Here is a 21,386-nt window from a genome sequence, read left to right as displayed (position 1 = left end):
GATCACTAAAGTCCAAAAAAGAATAAAAAATGCCTGCAAAAACGCCAAACTTAAAGGGGTATTCCAGGCAAAAACTTTTTTTTTAATATATCAACTGGCTCCGGAAAGTTAAACAGATTTGTAAATTACTTCTATTAAAAAATCTTAATCCTTTCAATAGTTATTAGCTTCTGAAGTTTTGTCTAACTGCTCAATGATGATGTCACGTCCCGGGAGCTGTGCATGATGGGAGAATATCCCCATAGGAACTGCACAGCTCCCGGGACGTGAGTCATCAGAGAGCAGTTAGACAGGAAAAAACAACTCAACTTCAGAAGCTAATAACTATTGCAAGGATTAAGATTTTTTAATCGAAGTAATTTACAAATCTGTTTAACTTTCTGGAGCCATGGGGTTTATCTTGGCATCTTTTTACTCCCATAGACTTCTATGAGAGAAAAACACCACAATTTCAGGAAAAAAACGTCATAGGCTCCACATGCTGCAACTTTGCAAAACTGCCAAGGAGCTGAAAAACGCCAGAAAAGAGTGAAAAAACGCCATGGGGGCAGTTTTGGAATATTTTTGGGCAAAACGCCCAAAAAATAAATAAAAAACAGTGTTGTTGTGGGTCTCTTGGAGGCCTCTGCTGCAGTTTTCCACTCCTAGGCATTTTTTCCTGGGGTTATATCAACCACTTCATATAGATCTGTTCTGTACCATCAATGTTGCTCTCTATCACTAGGCCACTACCTAGAGAATTTAATCCCAACTACCCTTGGTTGCGAACTTGGGAACGTGATTGTTACCCAACCCTCTGCGGCTACAGTCTCATTTTTAAACCCTTGACAGAAAAAGTTTACTGCATCTTAAAGGACTGCTCACCTTAACTTGCCATATTCCAGTAGTATACTGGTACAAGTACTTCTCCCAGTATAAATTTATTTTCACAATATTTTCACAAGTCATTATTAGAGCACATTAGAGCATAAGTCATTATTAGAGCATTATTATTTTTATTACCTTGTAATATACTTAGATTACTTTCATGAGTTGCTTTGTCCCGTTTTAATGCACGGAACCCACACCAGGAAGTGCTGTAGTGCAAATCTTTTTATTTTACTGTTTACTCTAACCTTTCCCAGCATTCCATGCGGCCAAAGACAATATATCATTGGTCACATGGTCTCGAGGCGGTGTGGCAATGATGCAGTGAATGGATGGATAGCAGGATGGAAGGAATTTACTGAAATAATGCTAAGCGGCGTATGGAGGTAATAGAAGCATATTACACAGTATTATCTCTTGGAATCATGGGTTTAAAGGCTGAGTATAAAAAAAACCTTATAACCAGATTGCAGTTCTAACTTCGGCAACACAACACTTATGTCTGTTTCTTCATGGGCCAATGCTGACACTGGCAACTCCTGCAAGCTGGAAGTCGGGAAACTATCGTTCCTGCTCCCTATCTACTGACAGGGTGTGGTAGTGCCACTGCTTGCCAACCCAATATAGTACAGACCACAACGAGTGCACATCAAATTTGAGGCACAGTATGACACAGTGCAATACAATATATTAATCACATTCACAGTATAGATACATGTAACTGTATTACATAAACAAACATTTTCTCAAAGTGGAATACCTTTAGAAAAAGAGAGAAAATATGAGTTTACCCCCCTGACACGTTTTGTTACTTACTGACCCTAAATGTATTCTGAAATAGGTAATGGATGATGTTTTTAATGGGCACATTCAACCTAATTCTCTTGCCTCATGCCAATGATGGCAATCCTGTGATTAACATTAAACTTGCTACACAGCACATGGTTGTAGGTGTTCATTGAAAATAAACTGGCCCTAAGGTTAGGTAAATATTATATGGAGATTTCAAGGCAAGGAACAGAGCCCAAGGTGTGTGCTTATGTATACCTCAACTTTGTTCCACCTAGGCAGGATCACTTTTCAACCGTAGGTACAAAAAAAACATTATTATACTAAGCAAACATTTGTTTTTACAGAACAATACTTCAAAAAACATCAAAGTTACCATAAGTCATGATATAACAAGAGAAGCAAACTGTTCTCTGTAAACTGTAGCTATAATTGTTTGCTAATGTTTTAAATCTGAGCAATGTAAAATATAAATAAATGTGGTCAGTAAAATGATATTTGCTTAATCCTAACTTCAGTCAGGCGCATCTATGCTACTTAAGTCCATAATAGCACACCTCCCAATTTGTTAAATGGTCAGAGAGGGACATTAAAGGGGTACTCCGGCCCAAAGACATCTTATCCCCTATCCAAAGGATAGGGGATAAGAAGTCTGATCGCAGGGGTCCCGCCGCTGGGGACCCCCTGCAATCTAGCATGCAGCTCCCACCTGTAAGTACTGCCGAAAGCGATGTCTTGGGTCCAGAGTAACCCTTTAATGATTTATTGTATGAAAGTTGAATTTTAAAGGGTACCTGTCACCATATAAAACGTTTAATATATTGCTCCTTATGTAATTAGCAGACACTTTCCAATTCACTTGCTTTTAAAATTATCAACATAAATATGTCTAAATTGTAATAGAAAAAACGGCCACTAGGTGGCTCTGTTCTGTTCCCTGCCACAATTAATACAGTGAGTTTGGTCTCCTCCTGGCCTAGGAGGAGACCAAACTCAGGAAGTGCTTCTCTCTGCACTGAGCTTGATTGACAGCTGCACCGAGCCTCACAGAAAGCTGTACAGACTGAGAGCTACACAAAGCCTCTCTGAAAGATACACAGACTAAAAAGCTGCTGCACAGAACTTGAGGTCTGCTATTCATCACAGCTCTGCAACAATGTGAGGGCAGAAGTAAACCCCAGCAGGCTTCAGTGATGTCTTGACTGCTGGGAAACACCCACTTTCTCCTGCTGGAAAATTGCACTATGTGAGCAAGAAGAAAGGTAAGATACAGAGCTTTTTAAAGCTCTGAAATTTTTTTAAAGGGTGGGAGGGGTGTTAGGAGTAGTTAGGCCACATAGCCTGAGTTAGTTTAGAAAAGTTTATTTGGTGACAGGTACTTTTTAAATACATTTACTATTGTAAATTTAAATACATTTCTAAATACATCAAAATTACAGAACATGATATTCAGTTTGGGGTCTAATATGCAGTTAGGACCCACACAGATATCTCATGGAGCTATGAAGAACCTATTTCCCAAGTCATAAAGAGGGACATTTGAGAAGCAAAAAGAGACAGAAGGACTTGGGTCAAAAGTAGGGACTGTTCCCAATAAAAAGGGGCTCTTGAAAGGTATGAAATAGTAAACAGTTTATAAGGGTTTGGGGGGAGATTTATCAAAACTTTTGCAGAGGAAAAGTTGTCCAGTTGCCCATAGCAACCAATCAGATTGCTTGTTTCATTTTTCACAGGCCTTCCTAAAAATGAAAGAAGTAGTAGTAGAGCTGAGTGGTTGCTATGGGCAACTGGGCAACTTTTCCTTTGCACAAGTTTTGATAAATCTCCACCTATATCTCTCTGGTTGCTGTAAATATGTTAAAGTAAAGAATACTTATGATACTTCATTAGTATGTGAAACAAAGAAATCTATTATGCTTCTTTTTCATTTTTTTGTAATCTAAAACATCCATTTAGAATGCAATTCATGATTTGTGATTATTACATGATTATTTAAAATGCTGACAGTAGTATTTAAATATTAATGCGCTTCATCGTTGCTACAGAACCCCCACATGCAGAACGTGGTATCACCGTGTGCAGAATTGTTAAAATATCAAATGCCAGAATTGCAAGGTTTTTGGTCAAATCACATCTGCAAACAACTGAATAAAAAGTGATCAAAAAGTCTAATCCATGCCAAATTGGTACTGATAAAAACTACAAATCACAATGCATAAAAATGGGCCCAAACACAGCTCTGAAAGCAGAATATGGAGAATGAAAGCATTATTTGTTTCTTATTTCTAAAAACTATTAAAACATAATAAAAAAAAACATACAAATTGATATTGTTGCAATTGTACTGACCTAGATAATACAGATAACTTTTTACTGCACGTTGAATGAAAACAATGGCCCTCATTTACTAAGAAAATCGGGTTGTAAGTCTATGTTGCTTTCTTACCCGACTGCTTTTTTTCCCCTGGTATTTATTATTATGTCGCATCCTGTTTGTCGCACGTGGGTTTTGTAGGTTTTGGTTTCCAACTCCTCTGAGCTGTCGGGAAAAAATCCACAACAATTCAACAAATTCGGGTTGGAAACCTTAATAAATACGTGGGAAAGCTAAGAAATGTCGGGTAACGCCCCTTTTTCGGGTTCGGGAGAATCCACATCGGGTCCGTCGGGAAAAAATGTTGCATCGTGTCGCAGGATGTCTGCGACATGGCGCAGACAAAGATGCGACAAAAAAACCCGACAAAAGAGGTCGGGTTTAGAATAGTAAATGAGGGCCAATGTTGTGAAATTGGATTTTTATGTTTTTTTTTTCCCATTTCACCTAAGGCCTGGTCCTTAACCCCTTAAGGACTCAGCCCATTGTCACCTTAAGGACCCGAGGATATTTTGCACATCTGACCACTGTCATTTTAAGCATTAATAACTCTGGGATGCTATTACTTTTCATTCTGATTCCAAGACAGTTTTTTCGTGACATATTCTACTTTATGTTAGTGGTAAATTTTCATCAATACTTGCATCATTTCCTGGTAAAAAAAAAAAAAATCCTAAATTTGATGAAAAATTTGAAAATGTTTCTTTTTTTTTATTTAATTTTTTTACTTTGAAACTCTCTGCTTATAAGGAAAATTGAAATTCCAAATAAATTATATATTGATTTACATATACAATATGTCTACTTTATGATTTCATCATAAAGTTGACATGCTTTTACTTTTGAAAGACATGAGAGGGCTTCAAAGTTCACCAGCAATTTTCCAATTTTTCACAACATTTTCTAAATCAGAATTTTTCAGGGACCCGTTCAGTTTTGAAGTGGATTTGAAGGGCCTTCATATTATAAATACTCCATAAATTACCCAATTATAAAAACTGCACCCCTCAAAGTATTCAAAATGACATTCATAAAGTGTGTTAAGCATTTAGGTGCTTCACAGGAAAAGCAGCAAAGTGAAGGAGAAAATTCAAAATCTTAATTTTTTACACTCGCATGTTCTTGTAGACCCAGTTTTTGAATATTTACAAGGGGTAAAAGAAGAGAAATCATCCTAAAATTTGTAACCCATTTTCTCTTGAGTAAAGAAATACCTAATATGTGGATGTTAAGTGCTCTGTGAGAGTGCACTAGAGGGCTCAGAAGTGAAGGAGCAACAATGGGATTGTGAATAGTGAGGTTTTTCTTAAATGTTTTTTGGGGGGCATGTCACATTTAGGAAGCCCCTATGGTGCCAGAACATCAAAAAATAAAACAAATAAAACAATGTGGCACACTATTTTGGAAACTACACCCCTCAAGGAATGTAACAAGGAGAACAGTGAGCCTTAACACCCAACAGGTGTTTGATTACTTTTTGTTAAAGTCGGATGTTTAAATTAAAATTTTTTTTTTTTTACTAAAATTCTGTTTTTTCAGGAAATTTTACATTTCTACAAGAGGTAATAGGAGAAAATGTCCCCCAAAATCTGCAACCCCATCTCTTCTGAGTATGGAAATACCCCATGTGTGGACATCAAGTGCTCTGCTGGCGCACTACAATTCTCAGAAGAGAAGGAGTGCCATTGAGCTTTTGGAGAGAGAATTTGGTTGGAATAGAAGTCGGGGGCCATGTGCGTTTACAAAGCCCCGTGGTGCCAGAACAGTGGACCCCCCCATACGTGACCCCATTTTGGAAACTACACCCCTCACAGAATTTAATAAGGGGTGCAGTGCGCATTTACATCCCACTGGTGCTTGATAGATCTTTGGGACAGTGGGCTGTGCAAATGAAAAATAAAATTTTTCATTTTCACGGACCACTCTTACAAAAATCTTTTTTTCCTTTTTACCTCTTGTGAAAAAAAAAAGTATGGTGCAACATCGGCATGTTAGTGTAAAATTGTTTATTTTTTTACACTAACAGGCAGGTGTAGACCCCAACTTTTCCTTTTCATAAGGGGTAAAAGGAGAAAAAACAAAAACAAAATGTGTATCGCAATTGCTCCTGAGTATGGAAATACCCCATGTTTCCCTTCCCCCCCCCCCCACTTTTAAATTTTTCGATATGAAGACTCATTTTTTTTAGCTTTGATCTGAAGATTTTAGCAGTTCCATTTTTGTATTGATCTGACTTTTTGATCGCTTTTTATTCATTTTTTCATGAAATAAAAAGTGACCAAAAATATGCTATTTTGGAAAAAGGGGGGTGATTCAAACTTTTATTAGGGAATGGGTTAAATGATCTTTATTAACTTTTTTTTCCCCATTTTTTTGCAGTGTTATAGCCCTCATAGGGGGCTATAACACTGCACACACTGATCTTTTACATTGATCTTTGTTATCTCATAGGATATCATTGATCGATGATTCTGCCTCTTGACTGCTCATGCCTGGATCTCAGGCACTGAGCACTCATTCGACCAAGCAGGAGGAAGGTAGGGGCCCTCCTTATGTCTGCCAGCTTTTCAGGATGGTGCGATTTCACTGCGGCCGTCCTGAACAGCCCGCTGAGCTAGCGGGAAGCAGTGTATTTCACTTTAGATGCGGTGATCAACTTTGAACACCACGTTTAAAGGGTTAATAGCGCAGGGCACCACGATCAGTGCCGCACCCTATTAGCCACGGGTCCCGGCTATTGTTAGAGGCTGGGCCCGACCCGCTATGATGTGGTGCCACACCGTAGCCCCGCGTTATTGAAAGGGAGCGGACTCAGGGCTTACAGGTATGCCCTGCGTCCTTAAGGAGTTAAAGTGAGCATAGGAGATGTGCTCACTTCAGCTAGTGAGTATCGGCTACCTGTAGCCAGATATTCACTGCTAATGACAGGCAGCGGTGATCTCGCCCCTGCCCATCATATAACCCTTCAGATGCTGTGATCTATGCCAATCATGGTGTCTAAAGTGAAAGTAAATATTGTCCTTTAGTCAGTGGAGCCTATCGTACTCCCAATCTTGAATTCACTGATGCAGCCTGTCTTAGCCAGGCTATATCAGTGGATCTCACTGTATAATGCTATGTCATAGGCACAACATTAATACAATGAATGCAATCTAATAATTGCATATAAAAGTCCCTTATGGTGGAATAAAAAATTGTAAAATGAAAAATTTAAGCCTATAAAAAAAACTCCCCTAATAAAAAATAAGTTCACCCTTATTTTGCCATTTTACAAAAAATTTTAAAAATGTAAAATTTGCAGTGCACTGTGTAAACACCAAACCCTCAAAAGTAGCAAAATTGCAGTTTTCTTTAATTACATTTTCGCCCACAAAAAATAAATTTTTGGCATCGCAGGACATTTTATGGTACAATGAAAGGCTTCATTACAAAGTACAATTGGTCGCACAAAAAACAAGCCCTTATATGGGTCTATAGGTGGAAAACTAAAAGAGTTATGACTCCTAAAAGGAGAGTAGGAATAAAACAAAAATGCAAAAATGAAAGTTGGCTGTGTCCTCAAGGCCAAAATGGGCTGTGTTTATGACAGAGACTATTTAAATTTGCTATTTTACAAAGGACCACTAATAGCACTAAATATATTTGCCATGTAGTAGTCTGTGGATGTGGCGAGACACCATAATATCTATTAGTCAAAAAGCGATGAATTGAATGTAGACAAAAAAGGACAATTAGGGATTTTTTTTTTTATGGTACCAACATTCTGAAAAGTCTTGACATTTATCAGAAATTTTCCGACTAGTACAGAAGTTTTTGCATTATCTATCGGCATCATATCTACTTGGCGAGGTAGCGCATAGAAGCCTGTCGGACTGTTACTGGCTCCCCGCCAATGCGGGTTAGCGCACCTACCGGGATCCTGTAATTGGCGGTTACATCAGCGGACTGTACTGGGAGTCGGACCACGGACTGTTATCCCTTTTGGATCCGCTGTGATTAATTACACCCACATAGTGGCACCTAGTATCGGGGTGCCACATGTAGATCAATTACACCCGCATAGTGGCACCTAGCATAGGGGTGCTACACGCATTTACTTATGTTAATATATTGAGTGACGCTATTGTTATCTCTTTATCTCACACATTTCCACATTGTTGAGACTTTCTATATGTATGAAGTTCTCCTGATGACGCTCTAGATTAGGGCAGAAACGCGTAGAGAACGTTATATATTTATATATTAAATCCACCGGATTGGTGGCGCTCTGTATATTGGTAAATCCACCATACGGGTGGTAACCTTGAGTGGATCCTGTGTATTAGTTTTTTAGATGGTGTTGGTTCACTATCACTATAGTGGTGTATTTTAATTTTATATATTAAAAGTTATATTTTAGTAGCACTCCCCTCACACCTTTTTTGAAAAGTTTTTTTCATATCTACTTGAAGTAAGAATTTCCTTGTGCTTGGCAGAACACTTTCTGCAGCTCTGGAACACATTATGCTATCTGTAATTCTTGTATGCTCAGCTATGAAATGGCTTTAAGAAGTGCCATGAAGCATGAAGGGTCCATTCAGTACAGTGAATGTTGCAGTTGAATTTTGCACATATATTTCCAATCAAATGTTGAGTAATACGTGCTATTTATTCATGAGTATTTTTTGTATAGACACACACACAATAATAAAAATAATAATGATTATGATGTTTCTTTATATAGCACCAACATATTCTGCAGCACATTACATTTTAGAGGGTCCTCTGTAAGGTTATGTACAGTTAGTTACTTTGCCTCTCCATACCTTGCATACTACCGTAGTTTAATAAACTCCTACATGACTTTTAACGTCATTGTTCAAGCAGGAGAACATTTTCCCATGTAAAGACATGCTGAAAAGGCTGTTCTATCTATTTGATAATGGATTTTACTCAATTGTCATGTACTTCACTCTGCCTAGACAGGCGTATGTTAGCAAAGAAAAAAAAACATGCTTTTATGTATCTGGAACAAAGGGGAAAAAATAACAGCAAATTTAAAGTAATTTGCTTTTGTGCAAATAATACTAATCTGCTGCCGTGTTTTCTAGTTCAGACCCGTGTTTAAAAACATTAATGGCCCTTTTTTGTTATGTCTGGAAATGGGAGGATACACTGAAAGATCAAAACTCAAAGGAAGTGGATTTTTTTTCTCTAGCCTTATTATGATTCAGAAGCTGTGGCTTTCTCTCCACAGGACCGTATTTTTTGGTTCATCCCTTGTTTAGAAATTACCTTTATGTTTACCTTGGCATAAATGAAATAATGTTACATGTAATGTTCTATTGGGCCAGAGCGTCACACCGAGCATCTATTTCTACACATATAAGAGATATGGAAAGAATAATATAAATCATTTGACAGGGGAAGACTTTGGGTTCACCTTCTATGGATAGCCTGTGGATGAAGGCCAAGTGTCTTCTCATGAATAAGGTCTTAAGCCATTAAATCTCAGGATAACACAGGATATTGGTCATTACTTTCCACATGAAGAGTTCATTTTGGCGACCGTACAATGTGATGTGAAGGAGTTTTTGATCAGTGTCTATCTTTCAAGGATTGATCCCAGTTTTATGTCTGCATCATTTGCTTCTCTAGTCTCCAGCTCTTCTCCTCCCCTCATTGTGTTTTGAATGCATCAAATCTAGAGAGGCACTGAAGCTCAACTGAGCTTAAGAGCTGGGAACAGCCTGCCCAAGTGAAACACGCAGATATTGCTATCCTATAATGTACACAAGTGAAGAGGTCACACTTGCCAGGTTTTCACTGAATGTTTCTCAATTTAAATGACATGAATAATTGGTATATTACATCTCCAATGCTTTTCAAAATATCAGGATACAGTTGAATACACAGTAGAATATTATTTATATGTTTGTCACAACTGATGGGCTATGGCGGCAAACCATTTGCATGACTGTGAGTGGACCCAATAATCCACATCGAATGTCATTTTAGCCATGTAATCCTGTTGTACTATTTTTTTTTATCACGTTACAACACCGGAATGGTATGTCGTATGTAAGGGCAGCATATTTAAACTACAGGTCCATTTTTTTCTTTTAGCCAAAATTGCACTCCCCTCATGAAGACAGTATATTTAAAATGCTACATTTACATAGGATGGCATACTCAGCTGACAGATCCACTTTAAAGGGGTACTCCAGCCCCAAGACATCTTATCCCCTATCCAAAGGATAGGGGATAAGATGTCAGATCTTGGTGGTTCCCGCCGCTGGGGACCCCCGGGATCTCGCCTGCAGCACCCACCTGTTGCGGCTTCCGGAAACGCTGAAGGCTTCGGGTCCCGACCACGGTGACGTGAGATTGTGAGGTCACGACTCCGCCCCCGTGTGATGTCACGTCCCGCCCCTCAATGCAAGTCTATGGGAGGGGGCGTGACAGCCATCACGCCCCCTCCCATAGACTTGCATTGAGGGGATGGGGCGTGACGTCACATGGGGGCGGAGTTGTGACGTCACAATCTCCCGTCACCGTGGTGGTGAGGCGTTAGGATGAGAGCCTCCAGCGCTGCCGGAAGCCGCAACACGTGGGCACTGCAGCCGAGATCCCGGGGGTCCCCAGCGGCGGGAACCACCAAGATCTGACATCTTATCCCCTATCCTTTGGATAGGGGATAAGATGTCTTGGGCCGGAGAACCCCTTTAAGGGTTTGTCCACCCTACGGACATTCAGCCAGCAGAAATTCCGCAAGCTAAATGTCCGCTTGCAGCAGGCACTGCCACATGCAAATAATATTCAACAGTAGGACATTACCGTCTCCGGCACTACAGTCCCAGTGGAATTCTATCCAAAGAATGAAAATGTTCATTCTTTGAGCAGATATACTTTCCGCCGGGGTTTGAACTAAGCAGCAGCAGAATCCCATTGTAAACATTCTGCTGGCAGAATGTCTGCAGTGTGGACAGCAGAATTTCTGTGATTCAGCTCAAATTCTGTTCTGCAAAGCTTACTGCGGAATTTTTGCAGTATTGCAAAATTTCGTTCAAAACACAGAATTCTGTTGAATTTCAAAGCCCCATTCAATGTTTTTGCAGAATCTGGAAAGCAGAAATTCTGCCACATGAATGGGACAGCAGAATCCCCATTCAACACAATTTATCGAATTGTGCGAGAGAAAAAATAGAGTGATTTTCCCACAGCAACCAATCACAGCTCAGCTTTCACTTTACCACATCTTGTTAGCTGAGCTGTGATTGGTTGCTGTGGGAAAATCTCTCCATTTATTCTCTCACACAGTTTGATAAATCTGGACCTATGTGCAGTAAATTTTATGGAATTTCCAAGCAGAATTTTTCAGCAGAATTCTGCACAGAAATTCTGCCGTGTGAACATAGCCCAGTGGGCTCCTGCACACTATAATGATCTGCTGCAGATTTTCGGCAAAGATTTGCATGTCAAATCCACAGCAGTACCGGCAAAGTAAGAGAGATTTATAAAATCTCATCTACACACAGTGGAAATTGTGCTGACAGCGTGGATTTAAAGTCTGCAGCATGCCAACATACTGTACGTCAATGGGGAAGGTAAAACATGTATCAAATCTGCACGGATTTCGTGTAGATTTGCTGTGGATATTTCAGTGTGCATTTACCCTAAATAATTTTTGAATATGTCATCTGCTTCAAGAAGGTGGAAAGATTAGATTATATGTTATGTATGGACACAGGCAATCTTGTCATTAGGAGTGCATTACATTACAATTAGAGGAAAAAAGATGTTTCATTGGGGGATACAGCATGAAACACTGATAGGCTTATCACAACAACCTATGATTCACTCAGTGTTGTATCTTTGGCCAGAAATAAGGCATCAGAGTGGTCCTGAGCCCTGATTAACAGATCGCTCCCTATATGCAAATGTTGCAATTATTGCCATTTTTGTTTGACAGCTATTAGAATTTAATTTAAAAAAAAATAAGTTATTTATCATGATTTAAAGGGATTATCCACCATAAGGTGATTTTAGTAAGTACCTGGCAGACAGTATTGGACATGCTTAGGAAGGATCTGCGCTTGTCTTGGGGCTAAATGTTGTGAGATTACCACAACATTGTGGCTAGCTTTTTGTGAACTGGTATTTCCTGTTTCAGTTTTCTTTTTTTGACTACAAATCCCACAATTCCATTTTCCTTCCTCCCACCCATTGAAAGATAAATGAGCTACATCCCTTCAAAAGACCTGTGGTTTTCAATCAGGGTGTCTACAGCTGTTGCATTAGTTGTAGATTGCTCTCTCTCCCACCAAGCGATTGCTCCAGCCATTGAAGCAGACAGGCTCCCTGTCATCAGCTGACTAGTGAGGTCAGGTCTCAGCCGCATTGCAAGCTGGGAAATCCCGAGACAACAGTCATTTTGTATGCTGTTAAAAATAAATATTGGAGTGAAAATCACAGATGAATTGTGAGAAAAACGTCACACACAGGTACAGACACTATATTATGAACTACACTAACTTTACGGCCCCTGTAGCATAGTCAAATAAAAATTCCTGGAATACCCCTTTAACCCCTTAACGACGCAGGACGTATATTTACGTCCTGCGCCAGCTACCGCAATATGAAGCGGGATCGCGCCGCGATCCCGCATCATATCGCGTCGGTCCCGGCGCTAATCAACGGCCGGGACCCGCGGCTAATACCACACATCGCCGATCGCGGCGATGTGCGGTATTAACCCTTTAGAAGCGGCTTCTAAAGTGAAACTGAAAGTGACCCGGCTGCTCAGTCGGGCTGTTCGGGACCGCCGCGGTGAAATCGCGGCGTCCCGAACAGCTGATCGGACACCGGGAGGGCCCTTACCTGCCTCCCCGGTGTCCGATCGGCGAATGACTGCTCCGTGCCTGAGATCCAGGCAGGAGCAGTCAAGCGCCGATAATGCTGATCACAGGCGTGTTAATACACGCCTGTGATCAGGATGAGAGATCAGTGTGTGCAGTGTTATAGGTCCCTATGGGACCTATAACACTGCAAAAAAAATGTAAAAAAAAGTGTTAATAAAGGTCATTTAACCCCTTCCCTAAAAGTTTGAATCACCCCCCTTTTCCCATAAAAAAAATAAAACAGTGTAAAAAAAATAAAAAATAAACATATGTGGTATCGCCGCGTGCATAAATGTCCGAACTATAAAAATATATCATTAATTAAGCCGTACGGTCAATGGCGTACGCGCAAAAAAATTCAAAAGTCCAAAAAAGCTTATTTTGGTCACTTTTTATGCCATTAAAAAATAAATAAAAAGTGATCAAAAAGTCCGATCAAAACAAAAATCATACCAATAAAAACTTCAGATCACGGCGCAAAAAATGAGTCCTCATACCACCCCATACGTGGAAAAATAAAAAAGTTATAGGGGTCAGAAGATGACATTTTTAAACGTATAAATTTTCCTGCATGTAGTTATGATTTTTTCCAGAAGTGCGACAAAATCAAACCTATATAAGTAGGGTATCATTTTAACCGTATGGACCTACAGAATAATGATAAGGTGTAATTTTTACCGAAATATGCACTGCGTAGAAACGGAAGGCCCCAAAAGTTACAAAATGGCGTTTTTTATTTTATTTTGTTGCACAATGATTTTTTTTTCCGTTTCGCCGTGCATTTTTGGGTAAAATGACTAATGTCACTGCAAAGTAGAATTGGTGACGCAAAAAATAAGCCATAATATGGATTTTTAGGTGGAAAATTGAAAGGGTTTTGATTTTTAAAAGGTAAGGAGGAAAAAACGAAAGTGCAAAAACGGAAAAACCCTGAGTCCTTAAGGGGTTAAATATAGCCAGTAATAAGTTGGCCACCACCCACCTGAATTAGGAAATGTCTCAACCAAACACTTTTTAAAGCTTATGGTAAGACCCATACAGAGGTAAATGTTTTTTCTTTATCTAAATCCTTTTTAGTTTATATGTAATATTTATGATACCTTTTTTGAACCGCAGTTTGCACAAGATGATTTCCAATGGCATTTAGTTTAGAACCAGAGGATCCCTGAAGAAGTTAGATGGGGCCTAACAAAACCTGGTTGGAATTCACAGATTGTGGTAACCTACAGTACATTCTAATGTTCAAGTTTTCCTGTATGTTCACACAGCATTACATTTGCTGGCATATTTGATCAGGCATAAAGAAATTAAATAATGTGGGTGCTTGCACTAAAAAATTGCATCTTATGCCAGGTGCTAGGATGAATATTAGAATTAATACATAAATAGCAGGATACCTAATAGGTTCTACCAAGAATAGTAATAAATAATGGAAAAAAATTATGATAATAAAATGATAGTATGTATATCACTAGAAAATAGGGAACCTGGTACCTAAGGGCTTCATATATGAACTCCTTAAATAAGAATAATAAACAAGGAAAATTGAGTCATTTCAATTAAAATAGAATTATTTTATTATTTGCAGTTTAAAAACAATAAATGGGGAAAATTAACACAGGAGGGAAATAGGACAAACAAAGGATGTCACTGCTGCCAGCACATGTAAAGCTGATAAATGATACAAACAGAGGCAATAGATAAGCTGTGCATAGTAATAGAGAGACATAAGTCTTTAAAGTGCATGCAATAACAATACCAACCTCAAATGAATAAATGAAGTGCAAAAGTGCAGCAGGAGTGACGCCACCCCAACGCATGTTTTGGCGATATCCTTCGTCCTGGGGGTCACGGATGCATAGGATGATAAATGTCCCCCTGTTTAAGTAACATGTACCTCCTCATTATGCTGCTCAGTACTGGTACAACTGTGAGGGCACCTCTATGTTCAGCCACTTCAGTATAGTAGCTGTCACGATGCCGGCTGGCAGGTAGTGGATCCTCTGTGCCAGAGAGGGATTGGCGTGGACCGTGCTAGTGGATCGGTTCTAAGTCACTACTGGTTTTCACCAGAGCCCGCCGCAAAGCGGGATGGTCTTGCTGCGGCGGTAGTGACCAGGTCGTATCCACTAGCAACGGCTCAACCTCTCTGACTGCTGAAGATAGGCGCGGTACAAGGGAGTAGACAGAAGCAAGGTCGGACGTAGCAGAAGGTCGGGGCAGGCAGCAAGGATCGTAGTCGGGGGCAACGGCAGGAGGTCTGGAACACAGGCTAGGAACACACAAGGAAACGCTTTCACTGGCACAATGGCAACAAGATCCGGCGAGGGAGTGAAGGGGAAGTGAGGTATAAATAGGGAGTGCACAGGTGAACACACTAATTGGAACCACTGCGCCAATCAGCGGCGCAGTGGCCCTTTAAATCGCAGAGACCCGGCGCGCGCGCGCCCTAGGGAGCGGGGCCGCGCGCGCCGGGACAGGACAGACGGAGAGCGAGTCAGGTACGGGAGCCGGGATGCGCATCGCGAGCGGGCGCTACCCGCATCGCGAATCGCATCCCGGCTGGAGACGGTATCGCAGCGCACCGGGTCAGTGGAGCTGCCCGGAGCGCTGCGGTAGCGAGAGAGAAGCGAGCGCTCCGGGGAGGAGCGGGGACCCGGAGCGCTCGGCGTAACAGTAGCATTGTTCACATTTGCATCATGATTTCCTTTTTTGCATTTTTTTTTCTCATTAGAAGCTGATATTGTTTCCCACCTCCATGATTTACGCTGCATTTTTACTTGCTTATACTGTCAATTGTGGGTTATGAGGAACGGTTGTTGGCCAGATCAAACCTGATCGTGTGAATACTACTGGTGAGTGCAATCTCATACTTTTCTATCAAATATACTGGATTTCATCACTACTTTTCACAAGATCCAGCACCCAGAATTACCACACAATGTTATCTGCCGCCTAGATCATTTCATTTTACAGCAGTGATTCTAAGCAATGCCGGTCTGTTATTACTCTTAATTTATGGATTTAAATAAGGTTCTTGAGAAGACTAAGGGTCTATTCACACAGCAAAATTTCCGCACATCAGCACCAATTCCGCTTCTGCTTTCATTTGGTTGTGTCCGGCTTGGGCGGATTTTGTGCAGAATTGGTACGGAATTGATGCTGAATCTGTGCGGAATCACATTCGGAAATTCAGAAGTGTGAATGGGAGTGGGGAATCCCATAGAAGTCTATTGGGCTTTAATTTGAGGTGGAATCCGCATGCAGAAATTCTGCCGTGTGAATACACACTAAGGGGGAGATTTATCATTGCATTTATCATTGCATTGCATTTAGAGCATTTTTTTGTCTATATTTTGGCGCAGTTCAGGTGCAAGCAGCATATTTAGCGACTTTTATGCGTCTTTTGATATAAACAGTTTCACTCTTTTTGCCTACCCGTAGAACTTTTTCTTTTTGACCATGCAGTGGTCATGTATTTATCATTTGCGACTTTTGTCAAAAGTCGCTATTTTGAGCACACAGGTACTTATTTAGGCGCAAAGCTTCACCACCAACAGTAGGCATGAGAATCACTTCTATCTTCCACAATTCAACCTTTAACCTCTTTTGGACGACAGTATCCCACTCCCCTTCTATGACACACGCTCAGGAGATGATCACGTGTCCTAGCTGGGTGTTCCTGGCGGCTATCTGCCACCAGGACCCATCTCTAAAGCCAGACATCACCGATCACGGTGATGCCCGGCTTTAACCCCTTAGACACCGCAATCAAATTTGATTGTAGCGCCTAAAATGCAAGTAAAAATGTCTCGGCAGCTCTGTGAAAGTAAAAACACCTAACCTGACAAATTCAGGACCCAAAAAGTGTCTTCTTCCCTCCCTCACAGGCGTCTAGAAAAAGTGTATGTGGTAGAGCTTTTCCCACCACAGCAGAGCTGCGCAAAATTCATCATCCAGCTGCACCTTCTTGATAAATAAGATGCACGCTAGTCAAACCCACCACCCAAATAAACGTGGGAAAATAGCGCTACCGTAGACATTTTTTGATAAATCTGGGCCTAAGTCAGAATATTGTATATTTTTTTTTGTGTCAGTGATCAAGACATAGTAAGGGCTTCATTCACATACACTTTTTATAGCCTTTTTCTGGATCAAAAATTAATGGCAACAGTTTTTGGTCTGTTACAAATGTTTTTTTTAGCTTTTGTTTTTTCAAATTGTTGTTTGCTTAAAGTCAATAGGGAAAAATAACGTGTTATTTCATCACACCTTATGGGTGCATTTTTTGGCCAGTTCTTTTCAAATTTTTTTCTGAATCTCAGCATGCTATTTTTTTTTAGCCAGTTGTGGTGTTTTTTTTCTCCCATAGACCTCCTGAAAATGTGTTTTGCATTCATGTGAATCAGGCACATTTCCACTTGGTAGTTTTTTTATTTTTTTTTTAAACTGCCACTGCAGTTTTTGAGCCAAAGTCAGAGGTGGATCCATGAGGAAGTAGAAGTGTAAGTTCTTCCTTTATATTTCCTATTCCTTTTGAATACACTTCTGGCTTTGGCTCAAAAACTGCAGTGTCAATTTTCAAAAAACTACCAAGTGGAGATTCAACCTCAGAACCGCAGCATAGTCCTGATGTAGAAATCTGCTGCTATAGGGAGACACACAGAGCTACCCAGCCGCAGCCAGGAACTCGCCCCACAGTGTGACCCTGCCCTCAAAGTAGAATTATTGAACAATCTATGTGCTGCATGATTTATGGAAAAATGTCACTAAAAGACTTAATAAAAAATGAGTTGCTAAAAATCCTTTAAATAAACAATAGTACCTGTAAGTGGAAGAACGATTTAATTCAATAGATGTACAAATCTATGACACACTAGATGAAGGAGACATAAAGAAGTTACAAGTCACTGACTTACTTGCATTTACATTATCTGGTGTGCAGTGGATTTCTACAATACTGTAGCAGATGTGGGAGGTAGGAATCCCGGCATGGGTCTCCTAAACCTTCCCATGGGTGACGACTTTGGCGCTGCAGCGCAACACCGGCGAGGTGAAATTATCAATCGGAGATGGTGCAGAGGATGGTGATAACTTTTTATTGTATAATCATAAAAAGAATCATGCGGACCTGATGAAGGAGGGAGCCCATCCGAAACGCGTTGTCCATCCAACACTGATTCTTTTTATGATTATACAATAAAAAATTATCACCATCCTCTGCACCATCTCCGATTGATAATTTCACCTCGCCGGTGTACCGCTGCAGCGCCGAAGTCTTCACCCACAGGAAGGTTTAGGAGACCCGTGCCAGGATTCCTACCTCCCACATCTGCTATAGTACTATATCCGCCGTCTCTGACATGACCGACGGCCAGCTGCTCCCGGCGCACCTACGGAAAAGATACCTGCTCAAGGCTTACATCAGCGTTGCGCCTGACATTAGCGCAACCCATAAAGGTGAGCAGGCTCTTATCTATCTACCTAACATCCGTTATCCACAGATAACCGGCACTATATTAGCGCCACATCTGTCTTTTTTCTCCCCTACATATAAGTGGATTTCTACAAGTCACTTAAACATGCTTGGGGAAAAGACATGCAACATTTTTAAGCTATAAAATGTGTGTGAAGGTGGCCGAAAGGTGAAGGTAGTTTTTAACAAGACTTATCTGTGTTAATTGTTATGACTCAGGTAACAATAAAATATTATTAAGGAATACATTTAAGCAGATGTATATATATATATATATATATATATATATATATATATATATATATATACATATATATATTTATGTACACACACACACACCGCAATCTTCTGGAAGATTTTTTTATACGTATAAGAATGTTTTAACTTTGAACAGTTTACACTACGGAAAGTCAGACATGCTAGGCAATAGGTTTTACATGCACACTTAATCCCTGGTAATGGACATAATAACTAGTTAGAGTGGTCACTTTTATCTCCAAATATTATACATTTTCTTGAGGAAAAACATAACTAGGCAAGACATAAGTTTTAATATATCCTCAGTGTTTTAGCACCACCTACTGGATATACACATTTACCTCTTTTAATATGGTTCTGCTCATAAAGAATATGGTATTTCCTTCCACAGGTATTCTGAGTCATTTTGACCATGCTATAAGAGTACATTCACACTATGGAAAGAAAGAGCAAGTCCAGCTCACCACCAGAACCGCCGTGTCTCGGACACGTGTGGACCAACACGTAGAAGATAAGCAAAGGAGAAATAGGCGTCCAGCACTCGGCAGCTTTATTCTTCTTTAATAGGACACAAACACTGCGACATGAACAATAGTGACGCGTTTCAGCAGAACATGTCCGCCTTAGTCATACAAAGATACAACTGCTTCACTTCATTCTTATACCCGTTCAAGGCCACACCCACACAGGTGAAAGAAATTCCACCGGTGGGCGCCGCCTCCCAGGCAAGAGAAGAGAAGTCAAGCATAGATGTGAATTCACATTGGTACAATGCACATTACATAAAATGTTGAAATAAAACATATATGTGAAAGGACCATTAGATATATATAGTGCATAAAAACATATGCGAAAAACTGTTATCAAGGGTGCGTGGTGTGCAGCAGCGACATAATAAAAATGTATATTAATTAATAAATAAAATATGTATACACGAGTAGTCCATGTCTGTAGGTCCATATACTGTTCTTTATTAATGAAATAGATACTTGTAGACATCCTTGCTCCGTTTGCATGTAGCAATTTTTTATATTATTGTATGTAATAATAGATTATTTAGATTATTTATTTTTGTTACTTTTGTATATTACCTCCGTTATGCAGGGCGAGAGTTTTTTGTGCAGCGTTCATGACAGATATTTTATTTATTAATTAATACACATTTTTATTATGTCGCTGCTGCACACCACGCACCCTTGATAACAGTTTTTCGCATATGTTTTTATGCACTATATATATCTAATGGTCCTTTCACATATATGTTTTATTTCAACATTTTATGTAATGTGCATTGTACCAATGTGAATTCACATCTATGCTTGACTTCTCTTCTCTTGCCTGGGAGGCGGCGCCCACCGGTGGAATTTCTTTCACCTGTGTGGGTGTGGCCTTGAACTGGTATAAGAATGAAGTGAAGCAGTTGTATCTTTGTATGACTAAGGCGGACATGTTCCGCTGAAATGCGTCACTATTGTTCATGCCGCAGTGTTTGTGTCCTATTAAAGAAGAGTAAAGCTGTCGTTTTTACCGCATGCCGAGTGCTGGACGCCTATTTCTCCTTTGCTTACATTCACACTATGGAATTTCCAAGCGGAAAGCTAACATTGGTGTGAATGGGTTTCCAACTGAATCAGATATCGCTAAGAATGTGCAGACATTGCCGTCCTCATAGACAGCAATGTCCTTGGCAAGCTCATTCTTTTAGAGACGGAATATCCTCCGCTGACATTCCATAGTTTGCACTGTGCAGCAGAATTTCCGAGTGGAATTCCACTTTAAAATTCCCTCAGAAATTCTGTAGTGTGAAATTAGCCTTACACTGTGACAATTCCATTATGTAAACAAACCCTAAGGCGGGCTTCATCCTACAAAATCTCCGGCTGGAGTGCGTGCAGTGCACTAAAACAGTCGGCGCTAGGACGGCATAGACGGCAATGTCTGCAGAGCAGTGATCCGCCAGAACATTGATTGATTTTAATATTCTAGCTGAATTTTTCGAGGGGATTTTCCAGGCAAAGAGCCCGCCTCGAAAACTCTGCAGTGTGTACTATGCATCGGAATCCCAGCAATGGGACTCTGCTGCACCAGAATTTCCGAGCGAAATTTCAGAACGGAATTCCGTTTCGGAAAGTCCGTAGTGTGAGGCTGGCCCAACCATCTTGTACTTGCATAATATGTCAGTACATTTTGATCAGTGTTTCCTATTCTAAAAACAATGGAGGAGATTTATCAAAAACTGTGCAGAAGAAGAGTGGTGCAGTTGCCCATAGCAACCAATCAGATCGCTTCTTTCATTTTTAAAGAGACCTGTGAAAAATAAAAGAAGCATTCTGATTGGTTGCCACGGGCAACTGCACCGTTCTTCCTCTACACAGGTTTTGATAAATCTCCCCCAATATCGTGCATTGTTAAGCCAGAGTAATTAGATTTTTCGGGATACACTCTGTTAGGGTCTATTCACACGGCAAAGTTACCGCTTTCGGAATTCCGCCTAAAATTAAAGCCCATAGACTTCTATGGGATTCCGTACTCCTATTCACACTTCTGAATTTCCGCAAGCGGAAATTCAGAAGTGTGAATAGGAGTGCGGAATCCCAGAGAAGTCTATGGGCTTTAATTTGAGGCAAAATTCCACAAGAGGAAATTCTGCCGTGTGAATAGACCCTTAGGCTAGATTCACACTGCAAAATTTCTGGGCAGAATTTCTGCCAGAGATTGAGCCGGCGGCGCTAGGACCTAGCAG

General features: G+C 40.3%; 1 protein-coding gene across 2 annotated transcripts in view; it reads left to right on the top strand.

The window, feature by feature from the left end:
• The window catches only part of CCDC39 (coiled-coil domain containing 39), a 127,973-nt gene that overhangs the window by 20,894 nt on the left and 85,693 nt on the right, over nt 1–21,386 (top strand). Inside the window, exon 1 of one of the 2 annotated variants that reach the window (XM_056565278.1) lies at nt 15,653–15,764. The exons of the other annotated variant lie outside the window; for it this stretch is intronic. The gene's annotated coding sequence lies outside the window, so the exon portion shown is untranslated. Of the gene's footprint in view, nt 1–15,652; nt 15,765–21,386 lie in introns of those variants that run through there. 2 annotated transcript variants of the gene reach the window in all.

This window comes from Hyla sarda, chromosome 3 (assembly GCF_029499605.1).
Source record: "Hyla sarda isolate aHylSar1 chromosome 3, aHylSar1.hap1, whole genome shotgun sequence".
Classification (NCBI taxonomy): Eukaryota; Metazoa; Chordata; class Amphibia; order Anura; family Hylidae; genus Hyla; species Hyla sarda.
Note: the sequence above shows the minus strand (reverse complement) of the source record. Positions and strands in the feature narration are given on the sequence as shown.